The sequence below is a fragment of the Lepisosteus oculatus genome, chromosome 14, assembly GCF_040954835.1.
Source record: "Lepisosteus oculatus isolate fLepOcu1 chromosome 14, fLepOcu1.hap2, whole genome shotgun sequence".
Lineage (NCBI taxonomy): Eukaryota > Metazoa > Chordata > Actinopteri > Semionotiformes > Lepisosteidae > Lepisosteus > Lepisosteus oculatus.
In genome coordinates, this window is record NC_090709.1 from 15,653,693 (window position 1) to 15,658,907 (window position 5,215).

Genomic DNA, 5,215 nt, shown 5'->3' on the forward strand with positions numbered 1-5,215 from the left:
ACGTGTGCAGAGAATCCCACAATCTCTTCAAAACTTGGACAAAGTATTTCTGATGGAGCGCTGTGCGCAAAGATTGAATAAGCTTTGCTCCTGCCGATGATTCTGCGTGAAAAAGCACAGCATTCAAGTTTCACAGACAAATGCACCATGCCTACTGTAGCGGCGAGGCTTATTAATAAGAAAGAATTAAGTGTTCTGAGCCTTCCCAAATGAGGCCCCATTTCTCTGTTCATCTCTGTGGTGCAGCCACAGAGAAACTATTCATGCAGGCTGATTTAAGGTTCCTGATAAGGACAGCTCCCAAAGGGGGATGCACTTAGCTAAGCCTGGCTATCATGATCAATGGTCATCCATTGGTGCCTATCTGTCTAGGGAGTGCCAGTTGGACATCTGGACTGCATTCCTAAGTGTCAGGAGTAAGTGACTCATATCTCACCTTGATCAACCAATCAGGGGCTGGTAGGGCCGAGTAACCCACGTGGGACTCTGATGCCCATGGAACTTTCAGCCAATCAACGAGCTGAAGTTCCTCCAGGTAAAAACAGGCAACACAGAGAGCCTGAGAGATTCAGTAAGATTCAGGGAGATTCAGTAAGATTCTGGAGAGGATTCTGTGGACTGTTCTAAAGGGAATTCAAAGGAGAATTCCAGGGCAGGACGGCCCAGGAGCAGAAGGCTCCCAAGGGCAGGACATTCTCGCAGCGTGCCTCCTGACCATCCTGAGACTCAGCTCGGACAACCACGGAACGGCCAGTGTGTCCGAGTGCCAGAACTTTCCTTTTTTCTAAGAGTCTAGAGTGGAGGTTGCCAGAGAGTAACCAGCAGCAGGCCTCGTGAACAGGTCGGAACTGTGGACAGCCGAATCACTATTCAGAACTAGCTCTTCATCAGGAACGAACCGGTCCTCTTCCTGACTTTCTGGGACCCACAGTCATCTTTTCTCCTGTGCACAAACTTTGCTAGTTAAAGCCAACAGTGAGCATCAGCAATGCACCGTCACAAGCCGCACAGCACAGCCTGGCACCGAGCCAGAGAGCGCGGATTGGACAGCAACAAGCCTGCAACTGCTTCTTTGTGCCCGCAGGAGATCTGAATCCCCAGAAATTGGATGAGTATTCAACTTCACTGCATTACAGCTCGAGAATTCCATTGTTATCCAAACCAGTTGATATCAATTTAATTCCTAAGAGTTATGTACTTGTTTTGAGTATCTAATGTAGAAGTTGTAACCAAGTTCACTTTACGAAACGGTCTTAATGAATGATATACTGAACGTATGTCCTCTTGATATGTGTAACACTTTGTAACTGATTGAATATATATCTTTTGTATTCTGATAACCCTCTCGATAAGATCTGTTAGGTTTACATGCATATTCTATGTATTAATAAATGTATCCTCGTGTATTAGCACCTTTGTGTGTGCGTTGTTTGAGTTATGTCGCATGGTTGGACTCTAAAGCCATCAAAAGAATCAACTTTGTGATTTACTGCTACAATAAATAATTGTCTCAGTAAATGCCCAAACCCTACAGAACTGGTGCCTTCAGAGAGCCACTACAGTTACATATTTGGCGTCCCTGAACGGCCAGTTTTTCTTACACTACAGAACCAATTTTAAAAACAATTGCGGCACACTACGATTCACACTGACTCAAAAGTGATCACGGCAGATGTTGTTCCCTGCATAATGCTGAAGGGACCAAAGAGCATTGCTGTTGGGAACACAAAATGAGGCTTTTTTATGCCTTGATGTTAAGCTGACAAAGACTATCTTGAAACACCTAGTTCAGTCTCTCGACAGACTGCCAAGCAAAGCTTTTACCCATTGACGTCGCAATAGAAGGAAGGTCTTAACCCACCAACACTTAGCAGCGGCAAGATTCAAACCTAACCCAGCGAAGAAAATGGAGCACAAACCCAGCACTTAGACCACCCAGCCACACTCCTTACACCTTACTCTCTTGAGAACGTCGGGTGGGTTCAGCTCTTGTTGTGCGACGCGTGGAAATGACTGCATCTTCGTTTTCCGAGATGTTTCCTATCACATCTTTGTCAGCTCTGAATAAAGTGCTTCTTTGGAGCAGGCTTCAGACCTTTTATTTTATTTATAAAGGAGGGCCATTCAGAAACATGTAATTCCTGTTTTAGAAATGCTTTGGGCGGTGTGTTTTATATAATGCACAAACAGTATTCTGATTGTATACTGTAGACCTGTGTAGCAATCATACTGGACGTGACTGGGATTCTGAAATGTTTCTTGAAAAGGTATTCAGGGCTGCTTGAATCTATAATAAAAAAGTGACCCGAAACTTCCAACCTTCCAATCACTGATGTCGCTCTCCCTAAACCTGTACGGGATGTTTTGCTGATGTGCAGTGTGCCTTTACTCCTGTATTAAAAACGACCTCTGTTGTTGGGCGGAGTTGAAGGAGAACTTACTGCACAGAAAAAGTACGTAACGATAAAATATTTCTGCGCGTGAAACACATCAATCGTTCAGCATTTCTAAAATGTTTAATTGAATTGACAAAGAAATCCTCTCCTTAAACTTCGAAAAGGATTATCTGTTGAGCCAGCAGGCGTAACACTGCAGTTGCCCGTTTCTCACAGGTGTTTGAAGTTGTGGATAACATTTAGCAGGTTTGGCACCATGGCTTAGCTGGTTAAGACGCCTCACTAAAAACCAGGAGACCCTGGGTGTGAATCCCAGCGGTATCTATTCGTAGACAACAGGCCACTCATTGTCAATATTTATGGAGCTTAATTTAAAGACAACGGGAGAAGCATGAGTTACAGCTTTCTGTAGCTGTTTTATATAGCGATGTATCGGTTGGCTCTGTGGCGCAATGGAGAGCGCATTGGACTTCTAGGCTTTGATAGAATGAAGTCATTCAAAGGTTGTGGGTTTGAGTCCCACCAAAGTCATGTATCATTTTGATTCAACCTTTCAAAATCCTCTAGGGATTAGTGTTGATCAAGTCAAATAAAGGACTTCTTAAGAGTCCACAGTTGAAAATGAACCAGCAGCCACAAGAAAGAAATTAGCACTGGACTGTGATCACATTACTCCTGTCCTGGACTCCTTGCACTGGCTTCCTGTCAACTTCAAAATCCTCATGCTCACCTATAAGGCTCTCCATGGCTTGACACCACAGTACCTGTCTGGGTTATCGCCCTACTCCCCACCTCACAACCTTCGCTCTTCTAATTCTGGTCTCCTATCTGTCCCCCAGTCCATCTACACTCTATGGGTGACAGGGCCTTCTCCTGTTTTGTACCAAAGCTTTTGTACCGATATTGTCACCTAATTCCATACATTGTTTCATCAAACTAGAACATTTAGAGGAGGTCAATTGCATTTATGAATTGCATAGTGATAGTATTTCTTTCCATTTAAATACTTCAGTCAAAAATGTAGAGAAGGTGCTCCTGTTTTCAACATTATAAGAACTGTGATGCACCAGTAATATTTACTCTCATAAAAGTATTGTAATTGTATTGTTCTGTTCTGTAACAATCTTGAGTGACACAAACCTTCTGTTTTACTGCACTACACTTCTCCAGAGGCCAGTTCAGCACACAAGGATCCTCAGTCAAACAAACACTGCAATCGCTTGATAAACGCTATTTCTCATCCTTTCTCTTAGTGTCGGTGCTACTATTGTATGCAAAGGAGGTGACTTGACAATGAAGAGAGTCTTCATGAAGGTGTGTGTCGGCAAGCTCTCCACTGGCAATTGACTGGGTTTGTGAAGAAATCAATCTCATTCAACAACCATACAAATTGCACAGCTTAAGGCACATGAAGCGAAATCTGTGAGCTGATTGACACAAAACAATGTCACTTCACATTATCTGCAAAGTTGTTTTGCTTGTCTGACCACCTCTTCCTACTTTACAGTGAGCACATATATTTCAGTTTCTTTCTCCCATGTGGAGATGTATCCACTGCCAAAACTGCTGTCTGATTATTTAAATTATCTGTAAAACTGTTACATGACTTCATCTAATTGTAAATTTATAAGACGGTCTGTGAGACATTTGTGAGAGTAGCTGAATCCCAGGGCTGGTATGGAATCACACACAGGCGGGTCTTCTGTGTGATCTGAGTCCCTCTGCTCAGAGCTACAGACTGGTCAAATGGTCACTATTGTAGACACGACCATCGGACCATAGGCTACAAATAATCAATATACTGATCATAGTGTCACTACTGGTGTTTATTACATAAATACTGTATATAAATAATAAGATAATTCCACACTCATAAAACATTTATAAACATTTTGGGAGGCTGACATACAGTAAAGAAAGTAATACTGAAGGGCTGGAAGTCCTGGAAAGCGTTAATAGATCCTTCTTGCTTTCGACCTGGAACAGAGCCCACAACTGCCAGATCAGTGACCCCTGAGCCCAGTTCACAGAGAGGAGAACCAGGAGCTCTTCTATGTCTCTAAGAGGGCTGGGAGGAAAGATAAAAGGGGGAAATGTGACATGAGTCCAGGCTGTTCTGTCTGATATTGTTCATGTAGCAGCACTGATTGTCTGAATATCTTCTGGTTCTGGATTGTGAGGATAGAGAGCAGTACGGAGTTGAGATCCTGTCTGAGTGTGAGTCTGAGCTGTGAATCTGACTGAGAAGAGAATAATGATTTTTTATTCTGCCTGAGAATTTTCCTGAGAATTTTTTTCTTTTCCAAGTGGTGTTACATCCCCTTCAGATACTCTACACAGACTGCCAGAGAGAAGAGGATAGAGAGATGGACAGATAAGAGCACACACAGCAAGAGACACCGACGTCTTGATTTACTTTGAAGCAAGTGTTAATTTCTTTTCTGGAACAAGTTGTTTCTGAACTTCAAGAAATTCATACAACTTCTGAAAGATAAAATACAAATCTTGCTTCTCAGGACAGAAGAAATGCTTCCAAAAAATGCCAGTGATTTTTTCTCCTTTTAACGAAAAGTGGAGAAAAACAACAGCAGTGCAACTCTGTCGGCTTGATTTAGCTTAATACAAGTATTCACTTCCTTTTCTGTAGATTACAGCCTGCGAAAGATGAAATGAAGTTCTTGGTTACTCTTGGTCAGTGCAGAAGAAATACTGCCAGCTGGCAGGAAAATGACAGTATTTTATTTTCTTTAACTACAAACATGTGAGTTGTGAAAAGCAACGGGAATGTGTCCCTGTGCAGCTGTTAAACAAAGGGCTGG

At 42.6% G+C, this 5,215-nt stretch overlaps 1 non-coding gene across 1 annotated transcript; it reads left to right on the plus strand.

Annotated features, from left to right (window-relative positions):
* Nucleotides 1-2,834: 2,834 nt before the first annotated feature.
* Nucleotides 2,835-2,927, plus strand: trnar-ucu (transfer RNA arginine (anticodon UCU)). The gene is made up of 2 exons: nucleotides 2,835-2,871; nucleotides 2,892-2,927. It is a non-coding gene; the product is annotated as a tRNA-Arg (tRNA).
* Nucleotides 2,928-5,215: the final 2,288 nt, after the last annotated feature.